Source organism: Epinephelus fuscoguttatus, linkage group LG12 (assembly GCF_011397635.1).
Source record: "Epinephelus fuscoguttatus linkage group LG12, E.fuscoguttatus.final_Chr_v1".
Taxonomy (NCBI): domain Eukaryota; kingdom Metazoa; phylum Chordata; class Actinopteri; order Perciformes; family Serranidae; genus Epinephelus; species Epinephelus fuscoguttatus.
This window is the reverse complement of record NC_064763.1, coordinates 25677952-25700681: the sequence shown is the minus strand read 5'-3', so window position 1 is coordinate 25700681 and position 22730 is coordinate 25677952. Positions and strand designations below refer to the sequence as shown.

Below are 22730 nucleotides of genomic sequence, written 5' to 3'. Positions count from 1 at the left end.
GATCTGAAAGAGGGTTTAATTAACACAAGCTACATGATCCAGGGAGCGCGTGACAGAATGTTAAAGTGAGGGGGAGAGCGCACAGCACAGGGATAATATGAAAATTAGTGAGGAGGAGGGTGAGATGGGGAGGGAAGGGGGGGTCGGGGTGCCAACTTTTATCTCACAGGTTTAAAGTCTAGAATTTGCTCCTGTTTTTGCACATCGCTACAGATGCAGGAGTGTCTGTGTCACAAACATCATCATGAAGCCAGCTAGAACCAGAATGCACTTTGATTTGATCAGACTGCATATTTATACTGCATATAATATTTGATTTGATTATGACGTTAAATCAAATCAAAGTCCTTTTTATTCTCTTTCAAAACATCTCATGTAGTCTGAACAAAAGTGCAGAATCCCTCTGGGCTTATAATCAGACTGGATTAACATTTTGTTTCACGTCATTATTCAGTCAGACTTTATGTTCCTAATAGCTGTACCAATCGTGTAGGCGCCATTTCTAGTTGACATGGACGTGGCATCAGTTGCTATAGGAGAAGCTAACTTAAGCTTTGTCTTTTAGTATAAATCAAAGAAATATACATATTTCAGAGTTGTTACTTCTATAAGTCATCTTACAATAACATGTATGGTTGTGTCAACCAATGTTTGTGGTCATTTTCCCGTTGCAGTTTTTTTGGGCTCTGGCACACTTTTATGCTGCCTTCCATTTATCTTCGGAAGTCGGAGATGGGATGACATCACACCAGAGTTTACCACATTGCACCTCAGCAAGTTGGAAAACTAACACATTACCAGTTTTGGCCAGGTTGTGATTTTTGGGATACAAACACTTCAGCAACATCTCCACAGATCGAAGTTGGACGGTACCATTTGTGTGACTGTTTCAAAGGTCCACTGAGTACGTTTTAGGGGCAGATATGGCATATGATATTTATAAATGTTTTCATTAGTTTAAAATAACATAAAAGTAAGAATTGTGTTTTCGTTCATTATAATGAGCCGTTCATATCTATATATGGAGCGGGTCCTCTTTCATGGAGTCCACCATGTTGTTCTACGGCAGCCAAAAATGGACAAATCAAACACTGGCTCTAGATCGGGCTGGTTGCTTTATTGCATAGGCCCCTGTTCTGCAACCTCACCACCAGATGCCACTAAATTCTATGCACTTGATCTTTAATGAGACAAATAAGACAGAAATGCTTAAAAACAGTACGTTACAACAGCTTTCACTACTGTTGATGCATGATGCAGCCATATTGGATTTTGAGGTTGGGGTTGATGAGGTTCTTTCAAAACCCCAAGTTATAATCTGACTTCAGGGGGCATTCCAGTTGCTCTGATTGGCTTGGTCGCTTTTGCAATTGAGAAAACACCAGAATCAGTGGAGTCACTGAAAGTAATTGATTGTGTCTGGAATCAGGCTTTGAATGTTCCTATAAATGCGTTACTTTTAATAAGCCAAAGATCAATATATTGATGGGTGACAGACTAAAGGAACAAAAAGATATTCCTGACAGTGAAGGCTATAGCATCTCATTTACATAATTTCCATACTCACCAAACCATTTCCTGACCCCTTATACCCTTTAATTGAAGCACCTGTATTTGCTATGCTCCTCCATCTGTTTATTTATGTCATTTCTTTAATTTGTCCCTCTCTGTGTTTTCTGTAGTTTCTATAAAATTGTTCGGTTTGACGTGGTGACGGACAGAGGAATCCATCACAGACTTCCTTGACTTTTTACCTGCAGTTGAAGTTATTGCAAATAACCAAAGCATTGCTGCAACCTGGCTATTAAGCTCTGAGATGAGTCTTGTAGTTCCCAGCTTTCTGATGATGCACAGCACTTTTAAGTGGTACCCACTGTTGACCCTCTGTACACCAACTGCAACCCGGCTACCTCAGCCCACCCCCCATAAAACTCAGCAGCGTTATACAGTAAGCACTCTCAGCTATTTATAGCTGGTGGTTGTTCGGATGAGATGTTGTTTAAAGGGAAGCCTGAAAGAATGCATATGCACATGATATAATCACATGTTAGAAAAGTTGCACATAATTCAGTGTTGCACCTGCATTATGTGTCACTGAAAGGACTGTGTTTTGGCCCGCAGCTCCTGTCACTTTTTACGTTTTTAGTGTTTGTTGCACGAGCTGCACTAAAGCTGCTCCGTATAGGTCTGTGTTATGTGTATAGAGGACGTGGGGTTTTGTTTTTGTTTAAACAGTGTATATGTGTGGTTTTGTGCATGTAAGGTCCTCATGGTTTTACACACCGCGGTCTCCCTCCACTCTCCACTGGAGCTAAAAGCCCCGAAACAGAACGGTAATTGCCCAATTAGGGCCCTCGCTCTGTGGGCCGCAGAGCACTATGCGCCTCCACATGCTCACAGAGTCAGATAATTGAGCTGAAAGCAAATGAACGGATGGCAGACAAACAAGCTACTAGAAAATAATTACTTGGAGTGTTTCTTTTCAGTACCTGTACAGCGAATTTCATTATTGTCAATAGCCTCTAAAGCTGCTCGAAACGGTGGTATTTGTCATTTTCATAGAGACTTGATAATGACATTAATTTGTCTTAATGGGTTGGTTCTATTGTTAAAAATAGTAAAATGAGCAGAAATTGTCTTTCCTCAGCAGGTAGAGAGGACTTCACCACACTCCCGTCAGGCATGAGGAGATAATTTGGTGTGCTTGTCAAATTTCCAATAATTTGTTATATGGAACATGAGTAATGCTAATACCATTAATGTCCATTTTCCTCTAAATTCATTACTGCCCTTTTTCCCTTTTATGTTTTTAATGCCTCTGCCATTTTTCCGTGCTTCAAGAGGTTATACCAGGACTGATTAAAAACATGCACATTTAGACTTTTGCCTTATACACACACACATGCACACACACACATACAAACACATCCATGTCATTTATAACATCTGTAAGATATGCCTGCCGTCAGTCATCCTCCTGAATAACTGAAGTGTCTGTTACACCCGCAATATCTTTTCAGTTGGTTAGAAAAAGGTTACATTCAGACAATAATTTAGACAATATCAGCTTTAAATGACAAAATTGTAAATCTATAAAAGTCTGTTTGATTTAATATAACTGTGATTGTCACCGAAGGATTACATTTTTTGTACACAAATTTGAAGTTGTGTTCAATAATAGTACACTTACATGGCAGTAATCACATACACTCAACTACTTTTCACATATTCATATTTTTCTATAACTACAGTTGATTGCATCCAAATTATATTCAGATAGATTCTGTACCATTTATTTAATTTTGTAATGTTTTGATTTTGAAAGATGAGACTTAAAAAAAAAAAAAAAAATCAAATATAGAGGTGACAATATATTTAAAAGTTCACTAGCTCTAACATTGCGGAGATGAAATGGAAGATGATTTTTGAATTTATTTAAAATTATTTATATACATATCAATCAATGAATAAAATGAACAACAATTTTATCAATTTCTAAAACTGCATATTTTGTGATTATTCAGGTTTTTTTTCTTAAATATATGGACTGAAAAATTACGACCACTGAAAATATTAAATAGCAGAAAAGGGATTAATTATTAACAAAGTCATGTGTATTTAAAGTACTTTTAAATCAAAATTAATGATAATGTTAAATTTGTATTTATCTTTGTTTAAACACTAACAGCAAAGTATTTGAAAAAAAGGACAGTATTCAATACACATTAATAAAATTAATTATTTAGAAAACAAGCACAATAAAGTCCAAATGAAGATTGTGAGACAAATATAAGAACAGGTGAACAATTCAAGAGCTGTTGAAGGAATAAATAAATCAAAATTGAAATAGATAAAATCAAAAGGGTTTGTGCTGTTGTGCTTGTTTTTTTTTTCTAAAATAAAAACATATGAAAAACATATATTTTTTATTCCTGATTTTTAATTCCTAATTTTAGTTTTAATTCCTGACATTGAAAAAATTAAAACACTGCCAAAAATGAAGTGAATTGAAGTGAAACAGTAAATAAAAGTATTGAAACTTTGAGGAGAGAACCAGCATTACAGCTGCAGGCAACAGAGGCAGCTGCTGAGAGGCGACACTAAATCTGCCTCTGCCTCTGCTGACGGCTCCCTGCCTCCATGTGACCCTCCGACATCACTGTGACAAAACAACACCAGATATCCTGAACTTGAGCACACAGTTAACGTCTTCGGCACCTGAGGTAGAGACAGCAAGACGAGCAATTTCTCATCCCTTTCCTCCATCGTACTGTCAACCCTTTAGCAAAGTGTTGTGAAGTGGGAGCAGGAGGAGGATGACAGCACAGTAAAGACCAAACTAATATGAGTCTATTGTGCAGATATAATTTAATGTTGCGGAGTGCTTTCAACACAACAAAAGAAATGACATGGACCCAAAGCAGCTACAAGTTGAAATGCTGAACTGTAATTGAGCTTTCAGGAAGTACTGCAACATGTAGCAGCTTTATTCCTATAAAGATGCTACTGGAGGAAATAAAATAATGCACAGAAGAAGATTACTGAAAAATGTAAATTCTGAGATTAATCTCATGAGTCTGAGAATTTCATCAAATCTGAAAATCAATCTTTATGTGTCAGGAAGTCCTGATATATTTTTTTCCACCCTCAGAAGAATTCATACTCTCAATATATGGATTAATATATATTTTATTGTGGACAGTCCTCTCAAAAAAAGTGCTTAGCTGGATTGACATATTAACTCTCCCTCCCTCCACTGCTCTTACTTTTACATTTCTGGAAAGTATTAAAGTCTTAATGCTGTTTCTAAGAAATCCTTTAATAAACGGACAATAAATAGTAAGAAACTTATATGTAATAGTTCTTAAATTTATAGGTGACACTGCTCAGTGTGGAGTGTTTGTGGCTGGGAGGTCTCCCTCTGTGATTTTAACAGCCTGCAGAGGGCGCTGGTAAAAATACAATGAGACACTAATGAAAGTTAGATATTTGAAGTATTGGTCTACAGCATGCTCAGTGTACAGTATGTTATGCTGTCATGTCAGAGAATGGGACAACAAATATAGGTTTTTGATTTGTTTGGTATTTAAAACTGACCAACTCATCTTAGAAGCAAAATAAATTTAATGGTAAAATGTTGAAATACTACAAAGTTTAACAGTTACAGTCCTCCAGTGAAAATATCATATGATGTCGTAAGGTCTTTTTGATGTTGTTGTTCCTCCATTCAAAACATTTCAAGTGCAAAATAAGAGTAATCTGAAACTAGATGCCACTTTTGTGCAAATTAAAATAAAGTTAATGCTTCAAATGGAATTCTTCCACTTCCTCATAACCACTCATAAATATAGTATGTATAATTAAGCCCTTAGCACGAAACTCAGATAATACTAAATAATTCCAATAAGGTTTCAGCCTGCAATATAATTATAATCAGGTGAGAAACAAAACAAAAAATTTGCCACATCATCTCTTATGACATCAGTTTATGCATTCACTTGCTGCACAACAATGTCAAACTTCACTCACCTCATAATGTTACAGAGAAGAGAAGCTTTAAGGTGACATCTCTGCTATGTTTGACCTGCAGCGTGGCCACACTGGAGCACGTGTGTGTGGTTTATGGGCATCTAAGGCGATGCGAGGCTGGCTTCTCCTATCCTATCGTATCCGATCCTATCCTGCTGTTTTATACTTGCAGTGACTTTTGTTTCAAAGGGCTGAAATAATGGCCCACTGTACATGTGGATGTGCGGCTGCTGTGTTTCATCCCAACATCCCAACAGATTGTTTTCAAACTTGTCACAGAAGCAAGGAGACACATTATTGATCTGTAATGCTGCATATTTATCAATAATGGCTGCATGACTGGAGCATCTATAAACATTTTTTTATACCAATTTGATACTAAAATGATGTTCTTATTCTCATCAGACTTTAAGACTTCCAAGTTCATCCTTTATATTATTATCTTGCAGAGCTAGACAGACCTTGATTTCTGCACTAATCATCATTAGGATCCAGTCCCATCCACTTGTGTTTGAAATGACAGATTAAGATGGGTCCTTTGCTTTGCAGGGCTTTTTTCTCTTTCACCTCAGCTGGACTCCACTTGATGTTTTCTTTGTATCGTATCAAAATACATGAGATGTGTCTGTGATATTTTGCCCCTTGGTGTAAATGATAGCGGACAGACCATTGGATATCTTTCAGTACCAGTGACTTCACAAAGTTGATTCAGGTGTGCCTAATAAACTGGTTAGTGCAGTGATACTTTACATCTGCTGGAGTGGGGCTGGCTGATCTCACTGGCATGTTTAGATGATAGCAGATGGCAGCATTTTATGGAGTGACTTACATCTCAAAGCCAATCAGCTGGCTGGATTCATCTGTTCAGAGTCCAAAACATTTAGAGAAATTGGAGCAGTCAAACTCTGTCTTCCGAGGCACATTATAATTTAATTCTGAGCAACTGTGTCTGCACATCTGCCTATAATCTTTAATGTTAGTTTTTCTCAAATTAAAAAACATAAATTATTAGATAAATTCTAAATACAATAATGACGATGTTATTTCAACTAAGGCTAAGTGATTCAAAAATCATCATATTATCTATGAGAAATCATTTTAAGGTCAGTAACAGGATTTATGTAACCATAAGTGCACACCACAACTGAATCTAAAACTGATCAATTTTCTTTTACAATAACCACAATGGGTTGCTTACAATTACCGCTATCAGTATTGACATTTCTGTGTCCACACATGAAGCTGAGAGTAAAATGTGTTAATATTCGTCTAAGTGATACTTCTGCCTGTATTTAGGTGTGTATGAGTCTTTTTAGATTGTGTAAAATGTCATAAAGTGCTGTAAGTACCAGAGGATCGTTGTTTGACATGATGACTGAGCTGATGATTCATTTGCGAGGCCTGACTCCTGTTTGGAGCTTCTTATGTAACACTCTGTTGAATAATACTTTTTAAATAGAGACACTCTCGCCTAGCACAAGGCCACTGACGGGAAATGATGTCTGAGTGCGTGGTATCTTGGGAAGTTACGCCGCAAATGGGAAAAAAGAGGAAAGTAATGGGAACGAGAGAAACAAAATAAATAGTACACAAAATTCACTATGACTTATAAATATATTGGATACATCCTGTTTAACTTTTAAGGTGTGTGACAGTAAATAAATATGCCATGATAAAACAGGAAATGCCATGAATAATGATCAATAATGAACACTGTAGACTAATACTTTTGCAGGATGTGCTTTGTGTTGTGGTACGCAGGTTAAAAATCCTTTGGGATCTGTTTGCGGTCTGGTTCATGTGATCCATCAAAACTTAGAAGAAAAAAAAAAAGATGCACACTGAAAATATGGCCCAAAAAGGCTCTGTCATGAGATGCAAAGTGGTGGCTTGATATGAGCAAGCTGTAATAGGATATTTAATGTAATGACAGTCTGAACTTTACTGCTGGAGCTAGACAAAAAAAACTTGTTGGACAGTCCTTGGACAGTTTACCCTCTGCTTATAGAGAAGCATACAGTAGAAACAAAGTACATCCTCGGTCACCAGGGTATCAAACCAGCGCGTTCAGACCTGTAGGAAGTACAGGAGCAGCATGAGAGAAGGGCTGGATATAAATCAGTGTTACCACTGACTGATTCTCAGCAGAATAATTATATATCTTAGTCAAATTGTTATGTTTAGAGTATTTTTTTTATCTTTATTTGAGAGAACAGACTGATAAGGTCATAACCTTAAACCCCCCTAGCCACCTTGGTGCCCCTATTATTTTTAGTTACACATATGGAGAGTGTGGTGTCTTGTAATTTATATCAGTGGAATACAATTCATTGCCTTACAGTTTGATTACCTTATGTGTGATTTTAGAGACGTTTGCCATTATGTGACCAACATCACAAAATTGCGAATTAGCTTCAGCTAGAAACTTGTATGCATGACATCTGTTTTGTATTTTATATGAAATAATGTTTAATGCATTTGTCCCTGATCAATAAACGTCTAAATAAATGAAACACCAAATGATAGAATCAATTGAGTACACAGGTCTGGTGGCTCATGTTGCTTTATGTTGGTCTGTTTGCACAAACAAGCGTAGAATGCATAGAATTAAGTGTTTGATGCTTGCAGAGGATCCCAACCAACTATTCTGATAATTACAAAGCATTTGGAAAGATTTTTAATTTGGTTAAAAATGAATGATAGAACAAAGGACACATATGATCAGTTTTTTTTTCTTACCATATTTTCAGTTCTTTCTCTTATTTATTTTTTGTTCTTTGAATTATTATTGTTACTATCATTATTAATAGTACTTGTAATAGAAGTATTAGTATTTTTTGTTTGTTTTACTACTACTCCTACTATTATAACACACTCTGGCTAAAACAGTATATCACCCTTGTGCATAAATGGCAATAGAGACCCACTAAACAACATTAACCAAGTATTTAAATTGAATTTAAAGGATATGCCCAGTGTCTCATTTGAATAATTCATTGATGGTGTATCTCCACCTGCTTCTGCCTCTGTGCCAGTGTCTGAATTTGTGTGACGGAGGGGCTGAATGGTGATGTGTGACACACTCCTGATGAAAAATAACAGCGGCCCTCAGATCTGCACAACGGCTGATGAAGAATCACTGACTTTTATTGGTGCCGAATAAAAGGATGTGATGAAAGAGTCAAAGGCTGAGGGAGAGAAAGAGGGATTCAGAGGGAGGGGCGGAGGAGTGCAAAACAAGGCCCCATCCATCACATGAGTTGAGAAGACACATTCCAGTGCCCTTAGCAAGAGGATACATTCACTCAAAGTCACAATAGAGGGGGAATCTGGGAGAAGCTGGGAGGGGCACCCATCAATACACAACCTCACCCTTGGGCTCTCTGTGCGCACAAACTCAATGCCCCTTCCAGTCCAATTCAATTCCCTCTATAGGCATGACAAATGTACATTTTGCTGCCGATGAATGCGTTCATACTCAAAACAAAAAAACAGAAGAAAAAACAAAATCACGGCATGGATGCTAATAGTTAAAATTCTTAATTCGCCTCTCTTCCTCCCTCCTTTTCCCTCCCTTTCCCTCCCTTTCTCTGTCACTCTCTCCCTCGCCGTCTCTCTCATTAACCAGAGTTGGAGAAATCTGAGCCGGGGTTGTAGGATATCTCTGTTGGGCAGAGTTAGTGGGGATTTTAGGGTGGAGGGAGCAGGTGATGGCTTTCTGGAGTGCACTCATTTACACTCCTCCCTTTCTCTTGCTGAGCAGCGTGAAGAGGTGGGAGAGATGAGGGGCCGCCTCCTCTCACTCCTGTGAGCTGCACCTGCCAGGGGTGAGAGGATCAATTGTGAACTCTGACCTTGTACCTTCCACAATGCCCAATTATTACCCATACCATGTAATATATACATCATACGTTAAGGATGGACAGGGAAATTATGTTTCTGACATTAAAACCACGGAGCTGTGCAGCTGCAGAAACTGATTTCACAAGTGGAGAGCAGATAGGATACAAACAAGGAACGATACTAAACTGACTGCAACCACTGGAAAAGATGAACTCAGATTTAGTTGTTGCTTACCTGTTGCTGGTGTTTCTAGTGTGAGTCTTTTTCAGCAGACTTGTACCTTCCACACTTTCTAATTGTTACCCATACATCATATACAAAATACATCAAGGATGGAAAGAACATTACATTTTATGGCATGAAACTAATGATGTTGTGCAGCTAGACTTGTCATGATACTGACATTTGTAACTTCGATACAATACCTTGAAATATATCTGACATCATTTTGATTGCCATGGGAAACATTGCCATTGAGGGCATACAATTTAAAACTTTTTTTTGAAAGATAAATTTAACAAGGCTGTTAACATGGCGACGATGACTTTTCTTTTCTAGGTTAGTAGCAGAGAAAAGCAGGATGACTGTGCTAAACATCATAAATAAAAAAAGAGAAAAGACGGTACCAGTGTAACGATACTGCAGACAATGTGTATTGAAATCGTTTCAAATGTTTAGAATTGATCGACCTATGTATTGACAACACTACTTCAGAAAGACTTTGCACTAGAGAGGAAGGATCTAAACTTGGACTCAGGCCAACAAAGAAACACATTTAACTGACTACAACAACACTTTTTTTCCACCACTGACAAAATAAACATTAATCTAGATGTTGTCTGTAGGGTAATTAAGAAGCTATTGCCAGCAACTGCTTAGCTTAGCTTAACACAGAGAATGGAAACAGCTAGTGCGGCTCTGCCAGTTAAGTAGTAGCCTATGTGGTAGTCTGGTATGACCCCCATAAAATCACAAAAAAATTTTCTAAAAAATAAACAAGCAAGATATAAAGCATCAGGTGCTGGTAAGTAGCTAGCTGTTTCCCCTGGTTCCAATCTTTATGCTAAGCTAAGCTAACCAGCTGCTGGCTGTAGCTTCATGTTTTCCGTTCACTCACGAGAGTGGTATCAAACTCCTCATGTAAACCTCTGCAAGGAAGCAAATAAGCATATTTCTGAAAATATCAAACTGTTCCTTTAAAGGAGCTTCATAGGCTGTTTCACTGGAATTGCATTGCTAGGCAACAGTTTGTGTCCATGTTTACTTCCTGTCAGCTGTAAAAGGGAATTATACAAGAAGGAAAGGACATGACTAAGTGAGAGTATTCAAATTTCTCATTGGAGCTTCTTGAAGTCAGTGGGGCGGACATGGCAAATACACTATGAGCCATCATATCTTTGCTGTTTTAAACTTTGACTAAAAAATCCTGACTGACCTTTTTTATTTAATGTGCATGTTTGTTTTCCTTGTTGTTTGTCTACGAACAAATCACAGATCTGTCACAAGCCCCTGTTTGGTTCAAGATAGCTAACGTTACATCATGATACATAAACAAACAGGACAGGTTTGACCTGTTATCACTGACCCGACATTAGTTATAACTAGATCAGTTCTTAATGGCTCTTATTATTATCCTGGCTAGGCTCAATGATATGGCCTGTCATTCTGATAAATATCTACCAAACTAGGATGTTACCATTATGCCTTGCAGTTTGCCTCAGTGATGTACATTTTACCAACAGTCTTTTAACGTTAATTAGCTGGCACACATATATGTCATGACAATGATTTAGTTTGAGAGGCCGTAACATTTGCTATTACTCACCAACTTGCAGCGCTCTGGCTGTTTCATTTACACCTTCACAAGGGTTACTGCTTACTAATGTTTATGGTCCAAAACAATGTAGGCTGAATCAACAGAGATTTAGCTGGTTAATATTAGCTCTAAAAAGTGCAAATGCTAACTTAGTTCATTGATACATATAGTAACAAGTAAGTGTTAAAATCCAGACTTGTAACATTTGGGGGTAGCACTACCTGCTGACAATAATAGGAAAAATTGTTCAACATTAGCCCTAATTGAATATTATTAAATTTTATTAACAGTTTAAAGTTTGGTAAGTTATTAATACCAAATTCATGTACCCACAAACAGCAGGTTGGTTAGTTATCTTGGATCCAACCAGGGCTTGAGATGCAGTAGCTTGACAGAGCCATGATCTGTTTGGAGACCAATAACAAGGAAAACAAATGTGCACATTTAGATTAAAATAAAACATCAGTCAACATAACATAATGTGCATTTTTTAATCTGGTGCAAGGATTTTTTTAGTCAAAGTTGAAACAACAAAGATATGATGGGTTACAGTGTGAATTGCCGTGTCCGCCCCATTGACTCTTATAGACATGACACCAAACTCTGGCTTCACTGAAAAATTCAAACACTAGCGCTGACATTATGTCCTTTCCTCCTTTTGTGTTTTACTTGTCAACTGATGTCATTCAAATACATTGCAAGAGTCTGAGCTGGCTTTGTCTGTACACAGCTCTCAACATGGAGGTGGCTGAGTAGGCAGGTCGCAGGAAATGGTGCTAACAGTACAAACAGTGGTAACAGCGGCAACAGTGCTTATAACCAAACACCGGGTCGGGATAGATGTCAGAGCAGTGGCGATTAGCTAGCTGGTGGGATACACACACAGGAACTCATATGCACTTACATGCACTAACATGCACATGCAGTGAGACCACTACCACAACAAAGAGTAGAGAAGCTTATAACACACACAGAGGGAGTGTATCTTAATTCTCTATTCAGGATGCCATTACTCTACTTAATCTTTACGCAGCAGATAGTTGTTTAATGCTATTTTCATTTTCTGAATGTTGTATTGAGCTTCTTTAATGTTTGACAAATTGTACATTTTCTGGCGTTGTCTAAACACTTTTCACAACAAGACACACATCTTAAATCGACAACAATCTACACTGCTCTTGGACAAGGTAAACATGAGTCTAGATACTGATATCCCATTGCTTGCATCTCTATCATTATATGTTGTACCACTGCTGTGGTTTTTACTTGACTGCTTCACTCCATATCAGTGCCCAAGTGTTTTTCCCGTCATCATTGTGTTCACTATAAAAGTGTCCCAAAAAGGAGGCCTCTTTATTTTTTGGTGTCATAGCATTTTGCTGGCAGCTCATTCTGTCATTGAACTGGGTACAAATGGGTATTATTCAGAGCGCTGAGATCCATTTGGGGGTTTGTCAGGACTTAGAGTAGTGTGAAAGTTGGTGTCAGTGGACCCCTGGCCTAGTCCAGCTGAAAGCCAGTGTGCTAGTTTCTATGGTAATAGTAACTACCTCCCAGCAGCGTCCCGCCGCGTGTCGCCTCCTGAATAGAGCGCATCTGCAGAAAACTGGGGGACCCTGTGAGATGGGCAGTGACCCGTCATCACACCGACTCACACATATATGGTCATATATAGACATTGAATTAGCCTAAACCTCTTTTTCACACTGCTTACGTCATAACTCTTGAGAGAAAGTTGAGACTGAGCCATATATTCCCCTGTTTAGTGAAAAGCAGTGTGTGAGACGGAGTAAAAAGCCGTCGCAGAGGTCATTAGGATGAGGGAGGGGGGGAGAGGAGTAAAATGCAACAACCACAAAGTGTGGGGAAAAAAATCAAACAAAAGCTGACTCCAAATCACAATGCCTGCAATAGAAATTTGAGAAGAAAAGGGGATATTGGGTTATGAAAATCATACAGGGGGTCGGCTCTTACTTATGCAAATGTGCCTAAATTTCTCATTCATTGCCCTGAAAGTGCTCTCACCAAGGAAACAGACTCAGCTCCATCCTATAAAGAGGATACAGTTTAATATGAGGAAAACATTTTAAACAAAAACCTTCTGATTCTTGTTCTTTTTTCTTATCAAAATATAAGCTGAAATTTCTCTTTATCATGTGGCTGGATAGTGGACAAAATGACAGCTTATTTATAAAATGTCAAAGTGTTAGGAAAGTTTGTGTTGACACTCAAACATTTGTATCCTAAAAAAAATGAAAACAATCCCAAAACAATAGAGACCTCTGAAAGGAGGCTAATGTGACATGAATGGAGAGGAAATGGGCCAAACCGCAGGAGGTCATTAATGAGAAAACCATAAACTTAAAGGAATCACACAGTGATCTGAGAGTCAGCTTCCTTTAAGACTTCTTCCTGAAGCTCATACTCATCCTGTTGTTTAGAGTAGCAAACTGAGAATGAGCTAATGATGGACTGCTGAGCTGAAAATGAGTAAGTAATGGTTACATGAGTAGTTTTCAGAGTGCTTTCCCCCCCTCTTCCCTCCTGCTCTAACTCTCTGACCTCCCTCCTCCCTAACCCTTACCCCCCTTGGTGGTTTCCCATGGGCCTCCAATTGATTCAATTAAGTGAACACACAAATACCATATGCTTAAAGATGTTTTTTCTCAACCAAGCACAAAACAGCCTGGCAGCTGCAGCAATGAAACCTACCCGCTGCTGATACTTTTGCAAAAGTTTAAGAAAGAAGTTCAAATAGGAAATTTAGCAATTTTCCTCAAATGTCTCTGTTCCCTTATCCTTTCGTTTTCAAATCAAACCTACTGGAAACATCAGAGCATCGAAAATGAAAACTCAGAGAGAAAGAAGTGACAATGAATGAGGTAGAAAGTGAATGAGGGGAGGGAAAGAGGGGAGGATCAGAAAAGTAAAGTGATGAAAAGGAGGGAGGAGTAGCGAGTGACCATCAGAAGTTGTTCTGCGCCGTAATTCAGCTTTGTTTTCCCCACAATAAAGTCTCCTGCATGTTGGCCTACAGCACAACATTCGACAGGGGAGAAATGAGGCAACCAGAACACCGCAAAAAAGACGCTTTGCATTCTTTCGCTTTTGTACGTGTGGGACTGTTGATGAAAGAGCAACAGACACAAAATGGGGAACAAAGGGAGCAGTGTGGATGAAGGCACTATCACTGACATCCCCAGCACTTTGAACAACTTGTCAGCGCAGACACTGAAGCAACTGCATTCTGTCACATTTGTGTACAAACCCCTTGAAAGGGCCGGCTGACCTGCCCATATCCCTTTATTGGGGTTCAAATGGCAAGAGGCTTTCATTGTGTCTGGGAGAGTTCATTAAATTCATTGGTTTGACCTGTTATTTCTAGGCCAAAAGTCTGCTGATTTGGAAAAATGTGAGTCAGCCATACGTAATAGCCTACTGACCTCCGCATGGTAACAAACCCCTTTGAAGGGCATTTCAAGGCGTTTATATGAATGGGGTCAAAGGGGAAGTTTGAGACATATCTATAGCAGAACCAATGGATTTACATCAAAAGGGAATTTGAAATCATCCAATGATACTTAGACCACTAATGGCTCTGTGGAGTTTTCTAACAATATTTTTGAGCAAAACCCAACTTCTAATTATTTTTCATTCACGACGAAAGTGTGAGGATCGATGAGGCTTTCATGTCAGACGACTCAGTTGGATATTCAGTAGTTAACAAAAGCTTTGTATATTAGTATGAGGGACATTGGATGTCCTGTGGTATTGCTTTGTACTTCTTTTCTTAATCTGAAGTTAAAAAAACTTAGTGGAAGACGCACTTGACCATTTCAGTTCCCATAAAATCATCACATTTAGATGTAAATGGGCTCATTAGAGAGGACAGACTGTCAGGTTTGCATTTTTTTCTCATTTATTCTTGTCAAAAACAGGCCAAGGCCCCCAGCGTGCAGTTTTTCCTGCTGTAGTGTGAATGTTAATAATTTTAGATTGCTCTCTGTTAAATAGAGCAATTTTCAGTCAATGAATCACAAATGCTGAAAAGGGAGTGCTAATAACAAATGACCATTGATTTCAAGAGCTAGTCTTGTTTACAAGAACAGACAAAAGATGACAAAAGTAAATAGTTGTAAAGGTGATGTCAAAGTATTTCCTTGTAGGAGGAAAGTAAAGTGCCAAAATGGATGGCAATTGTATGCAAAATGTCCATTGAGTCTTTTAACAGAAAATCCTGCACACTGCTCTTGCTCAGCTTTACAATTTATTTTGCTTTACGTTTCAGTCCTGCTGGACCAAGAGTGGTCAAGTAATAAGTGATATTTTCCAATGCAACTGCATCTGAGACAGTTGGATGCTCGACTGTCTTTCTTTAAACACATCTATACAAAATGTTCAGAAATATTTTTCCTTTAATTTACTGTCAAGTAAATTTTTGTCACATCAGTATGTGTTCACATTTGAATATGCGCTCACTCATACTCATTTTACTCAATTATTGTTGACATAAACAATGAGAATATTAGTTTTAGTCTTTTTTAACAATTTAATTTATCTGGAACTTGGATCCTTGTTGTGCCTGTGCATGTAATTAGGCTGTAGACAGGTTTCAGAGTTTGTTTGTTTTCATTTTGTTCCCCGTTACAACAGTCCACTCCATGCTCTTGTGAGATTTTCTAAACAGATATTAGTGGATGCTGTGCCAAAAACAGTGCCCAAGGGGAGACACAAAATGATGCATCTCAGTCCAGTTCATCTATGCGTTATATACATAAATAGCCTTTTCAAAACCTGAGTCCTTTGTATGTAAATAATAACATCATCATTATTATTATTATTATTATTGATTATACTTAACTGGTGCTTGTATTATTTATATTCAAGTATAAGACATTCTAAATTCTGTCAGACATTAATGCCAAAAAACTCTCAGTCAGAGTTAACTTGTAGGATTGAAGAAGAAATGCTTAAGATTTCTGAAATTTGGTATTTACTGCTCAGTTTTACCAACTACCAGTTGCAACGGTATGAGATTTTCTCGGTATGATAACCATCTCAGAAAATATCACGCTTTCATGGTATCATGGTAGTACAGAATTTATATTATTATCAGTCAGAATGACCCTTAAAGGAATGAAAATTGAAGTGTTATTGTTGGTTGAACAAACGTTTTATTACTAAAATTAAAACTTAAAACCACCTTGGTAAGGGAAGTATGTGTAAAAAGTCTCTACTTAGAAAATAACTAAAATAAAGGGGAGAATCAACGTCCAGTTACATTTTATTTTTTCCAATACGGTAGATAAGCAAACGTACATGATATGATAATTGTCAGCTTTTATATCACAGCATACCTTGAAATCGATATCGCTGCAACCGTAATATCGGAACATGTTTCATTTGCTCCTGTTGTTGAACAGTGTACACTTGGACTACGAGACTGGGAGAGAGAAAAACAGACAACTCTAAACATTACGTGAAAGAGGGCTAACCACTGAACTGCATGACACATCAGATCTGCATAATTGCTTTAACAATTATGACTTTTCAACACTTTGCCTCCTGATTAACTCATGAGAAGTTATGGTGAACCACAATGAAGAAGATGTGCTAACAACTCAGAGGGTTTAGAGGAACAACCAGCACCAAACATGCTTGGAACTATATTGAAGATTAAAACCAATCTTCCCTCTGAGATCACTCATTTTCAACATCACTGACTGGAACTCCATCAACAATAGTTCTTTGTCAGATACTTGATTATTAGTCATAAATTAACTATGTTGAGACGTTCAGACCCGATAGCCTTACTGAGACTGTCAGTGTTGAGACTGTCGGTGTGGCCAGCTGTGTAGAGGCAGCCATAGCTGTGAGAACGCACCTAGCAACAGCACTTGACCTGGACTCAAACACATCAGAGAGGCTCGACACGGCAGGCTGAGGCATAAATTCAGCAACCAGATTTACTATCAGGAGAGAAATCATGAGGAAGACAAAGTGAAATGGTAGTCGAAAGGAAAAACATCTGAATGAACCAAGCCGTTTTTCAGAGCATTTCAGTCACATCACTGCTTTCATTTTCATTGTTTTCTTCTTAATAATTTATCCAAATGAGGAATTGTGGTGTAGTGTGCAGATTTCTGAATTTAGGCTTATGTATTCACGCTGTCTGAATGTTTTCAGTAAGCTTTACAACTCGTGCAGCTTCACACTGCTTGAGTTTTATTTCATGAATTTCTGTTTGCATTAAAATGTGAAGAAATGGCAATTTATGTAAGGTGTTTTTCTTAATTAATTTGAAGCACTGGATTGCAGTATAATAATTATTAGTGAATTATGATGTATGTCTCCAAACTACTGATTGCAGACATGACTTTTCATAATAACACCTATATGATCCCTCCACACTTTGGATCTTTTAAGTTATTTTGTCTAATGGACCTCCATGATGGAGGTTGCTAGGAGATTTTTTTACGAAGCCCCTCAATGAACCACAGCTCTGACTTGTGTCAGCATGACGTATGACGTGTCATTTGTCATATTCTGACACGCAGAGATGTTTCAGTGTGCAGCATGACCTCTTGCTTTTAAGTGGAGTCCTGAGTGTGTATCAAATTTAATTTAACATTCCCATCAGAATAAACCCCACAAATTACACATACTGAGGCCTACATGTGGGTGTATCAACACAAAAACTGAGAAGGCAAAGAGGCCTGAATCTAATGCATTTATATTGTAGTATTTTAGGACTTATACTATCAAACTGGTAAAGATGATAGTGTGATAGTTTTCAGGTCAGTGATGATTAGAGGGTGTATTAATGGCTATGCTTTGTATTATTTATGGTGTTCCCTTTGCAGCAAAGTAAAAGTGCAACCCAATCACCAGAATAAATATTAACATTGTACGCTTCTGCAAACCACACATATGTTCAATTTGAACATTTTTATGTAGCAAATATGTTGAAACTTTGCGTTTCTTCAAGTTTTAATTTTCAATTTTATGTTGTGATGACACTGGTTAAAAAGTGGTTGTGCTTAGGTACAAAAGCCACTTGGTTAGAGTTAGGAAAACATCTTGTTTTGGCTAAAAATACCTGGTGTGGTTGCCGCAAACACGGCTGGAAATGTACAGAAGTCATGTTAAAAAATACCTGGTTTTGTCACTACAAACACAGCTGGAAATGTCACTGGATTCAAACAGTGGTCTGCTGCTTTGCAGCTGTTTTGATGTGTGTCCCACCATCCACCATCCCCTGACCTAGTCCTTCTGATGAAAAACTCAGCTCATATGCATGTAATCTGAAATGTAGATATGAAATACAAATGTAACCAATCTGTGGTTTGCAGGAACCCACAATACGGAACTTTTATTCTAGCAGTGGGGCTATGAATGTGATGAGTTCAAATCATTAGAAAACACAAATAATTGCAGACCAAAAAAGCTTTAAATGAAGGGACCACAGTTATGTTAAAAGTTTTATTATAATCTATTGGATGTGTAAACATTTTACTGACGCCTATATCTTTGCATTGAATTTGATTGAAACGTGTCTAAAGTTTAAAAATAAGCGAAATAGTTCCTCATATTATGTTGAAGTATTTCATGACCCCCCATCAACCATAATGAGTTGACTTTGTCCACCACAGATTAGACAACCTCCTATTATTTTACCACTTTCTATGTCATAATTCAAACCCCCAGATAATTATGTTTGGTAGTCAGCAAACTAAGAAAAAGAATAGATCTAGTAATCAGCCCCAGGGTTTACATCTCAGAGATGTGCCAGAGACAGAAAACACAACCTGTGTTTTGTAGTTTCGGGAGTCACTCCTGTTATACTCTTAGCAAACACTCCCTCGTTGTTGCACAAGCCAGAATTAAATCCAAAATAAAATGATTTCTGTTTCTTCTTCTGTTTTAATCCTGGTCTCTTTGTTGATTGGGAGAAGTTTGGAGTTAACTGTCTAAAAAGTCAGAATTAATCTATAGGAACCTATATTTACAGCGGCACAAACATAGTAAATATTTTAGGCTTTTCTCATCTACTTTTTGAATTTTATTATTCTGTTTTGTTTCAACTCTTGTTGCAAAATAAGTAGCTGTTCTAGCAGTGAAATTGGGATTGTAAAAAAGTTAATAGAACTGGAATTGTGGCGCTTTGTGCTTTCAAACTATGTGCAGTTCGTCAAAGTAAGGTAAGGGAGAAACCAATTGTCAGCTAATATTGTAACAAATCCCACTACAGATTTGCATTTGGGCTGCAGTTCAGCACTGGAGAGGGGAATCGTGAGAGAAAGGTTTGACAATAAAAAACACATTTTCAAACACAATACATAAAATGCTATTCGTAAAAAATGGAGCATCTGTAAATAATTCATTTTAAAGTTTAATGTTGATTTCCTGGATGTTTTTTGCAACTTTATTTTAAGTAAACATCCTATTTGATCTGTTTAAATGTGAGGTCATGCTGAGTTAAGCAGTGCTTTTTCAATAATCATTTTGAAATGGTCACTTAAATATCTTCTCACCCCAAAATAATCACCACTTATGATCAATCACTGTTCAGCATCATAAAACACATAAGAGTGTTGAGATTGTTTCTAATTTAATTCATTGTGTTTACAACTGCAACTAAAAACTGTTTAGTGTTTAATTTCCTCTGGTCCACTCAAGTCCATGTTCACCTGTGGAGCCTTATATCTGTCACATTGTGGCACCTCAACTGACTGCATCTCTTTGTCAGTCTCCCTCTCTCTTAAGGATTCATTAGTCCCTATAGACTCCAGCAGCCTCAACATATTGCACCATTCAGCTGGTACTTATGTGTCATCTGTTATCTATTGGACTGGTGTTTCTGGTGAGCATATGAATGATAATCAGGCCTTTGTGCGTCCATAGAGGTGCAGCAGGATCCGCAGTCTGTGATGTTGCCTCAGGGGGAGATTAGGAGGGGCAGCCGGCCCTCTGTGTCACGTCGACAGTCACAGCGCCCATCCACGGCTGGGCCAAACCCCACTGGGACCTTAAATCCTGTTACACTGTCAGCTAAAACCATCATTTGTATTAGAGATGTGTGGGTGTTTAAGTGTGTGTACATATTAAGTGAGGGGGGATAGTGTCTTAAACTATGAATTATTCATACCAAAAAGAAAAGGAGATATTGACTACATCTCCATAAACAGACTGCTCTCTTTATGTCATCAGGCACGAGATCTTTGGGTATAATTGCATAAAAGCCCCTGAAAATGTGCTTCTCCAACGGCACAGCAGGCACTGGTCAGTGTTATCATCAGGGATGAACTTGAGTGATGGCAATTGTTCCAACTTAATATCTTATAAATAATTTACTATTTCAGGGGCATTGCTTTCCCCCCTATCAAGCATAAGAAGCTTTGCAAACCCACAGCTGTATGCTAGTGTCTGAACACATGGAGCTCATTGGTTTGTCGGGGAAAACACAGATATGGATGTGATGATGCATGATTCTTATCATAAGTGTCTATAAATGTATATTTTTTTAGCTTGGGACTAGTGCAAAAAATGTAATAGAGTTGTTATAATGTGAGTGGGCTATTTCCCTCGATTATTTATCTCAGTAACAAGTGATTATGGAGAATGAGATTCTTTGCACTTCTGGCCCGCGCCTCCAGAGGGAGGTCAAAACTATTTGTCAGTCTCCAGTTGGGATTGCAAATTAGGATGAGCCTCCCTGCGTGACGACCCATGAAGCCTCTATTCCTATCCACAGGGTGACTGCTGTACATAATTTGAAAATTAGGGCCTTTGATAACATCTTTATGTTAAGCAATACATCAAGCTGCCACCACCACCCTGCCTATCTGCCGCTGTACAAAGCAGGATTTAAGATTCTTTCTAGTGTTGAGGCCCAGGGCTGAATAAAATACATATTTTACCTGTTTAATTCTGCACTTTATAGCACATAATCTGGCAGACTCTTTGTGAGAATAATAGTGCTTTTAAGGTATGATGAAAACATGTCATTAACTTATTACCTCATTAAGAATCGGAATAAAAGCGATAGATTTGTATTTACAGGTTTTACAGAGTGCAACAAGATTGACAGACTAGTTAATGGCTAATTCCTGGCAGGAAATGAAAGGACAGACTAATAGAAAAAAAACTGAAAATGGCTCTCGCGGATACAGCAGTCATTCGGGCAGATATTTTGTCGCTTTAAAGGGTTTAACTGCTTCTAATTTGTACCTACTTTAATGGCGCAGCCTAATTACAGGTCTAGCCTTTATGGAAGATTAGCGGTGTGAAGCTGAGCACATTAGGCCTCTTTAATGAGGAGAAAACAGATAGCATCACACCCTCATGTGGGTATGTTTTGGAGCTGGGGAGCTAATTCGCTGGACGTGACAATTTATGGGAAATATGCCTAAAAACAGACGACATATAAACCCAAACAGTGGACAATATCTATATAATTAGGCTGCGCGTAAAAAGGCTGCACAGAAAGTAAGAATAATGAAGCAAAAGCAGGGTTTAAGTATCCACGCAGTAACTTAAATGCATTTGAATTGCTTGGTTATATCATACCCCTATTAGAAATAACGTCTCAAGCGTTGGGGTTAGCCTTATGATGCCATGTTTATCCTTAATTTTAAGATATCAACAGACTGTTTTCTGCTCGCCTGTTGGAGAAAGAAGAAAACTCACAGGAAGAGAAATCACATTCCACTATTTACTCACACATTACGGGTCCCGTCCCTTTGAAGGTCTTGTTCAGAAAGCCTTAAAGTGAAAGAAAATGTTTTCCTATTACTTAATTCAATCAGAGCGCGAGGCGGGGGCTTCACGCGCTGCGCATTGGGCTCCTCTATGACAGAGTCGCCTTTGTTGCGTCTATCCGCCGCTGTCACACACTTTAATTCGACTCTCTTTCTCTCTCATTGAAAACCCTCCACAATGACATTCAATAAGGGCCGCAGAGTGAAAACCTGGTTATTTTTACATATTCTTTCCCCCCGACTCGGCAGGGGCCCGAGCAAAGGAATTAATCACTGCTCTTTAACAGCACTGCCTTCAGGCAATGACTTGTCCCTTTTTGTGCCCAGAAATGACACATTAACCTTAAAATGGATATGCATAAACTTTACATTCAGCTGTTGCATTTATGTTTGCGCTCGACACTGTCAGGAGAGTAGCCACACAAGTGCAAAAGACATGTCACACAAATAATTAACCACAGATGCATACATAGAAAAATTAATATAAGAGTGCATGGCGTTTATTTAGGAAAAAAATAGGCAATGTACATGCAGCTACCTTCTTATAATCTCACCAGATACAGGCATAATGAACATTTAATTTTAAGGAAACGATGGTAAATTATTCTGTAATTTACTGATATTAAAATGCAATAAATACATTAACTCTTGTACATATTTCTCAAACTTTCTCCCTCTTGCCCTGGTTATACAGACACAATTATGACTATATATACATACCTAAAAGGCTGCTTAATGTCTAAGACAAAACTTGAATGCATACACTGGCTTTCCGATTGTGA

General features: G+C 38.0%; 1 protein-coding gene across 1 annotated transcript in view; it reads left to right on the top strand.

Annotated features, from left to right (window-relative positions):
- zgc:175280 (cationic amino acid transporter 2 family protein) overlaps positions 1-22730 on the top strand; it is a 100358-nt gene that overhangs the window by 19321 nt on the left and 58307 nt on the right. The gene's annotated exons all lie outside the window — the stretch shown is intronic.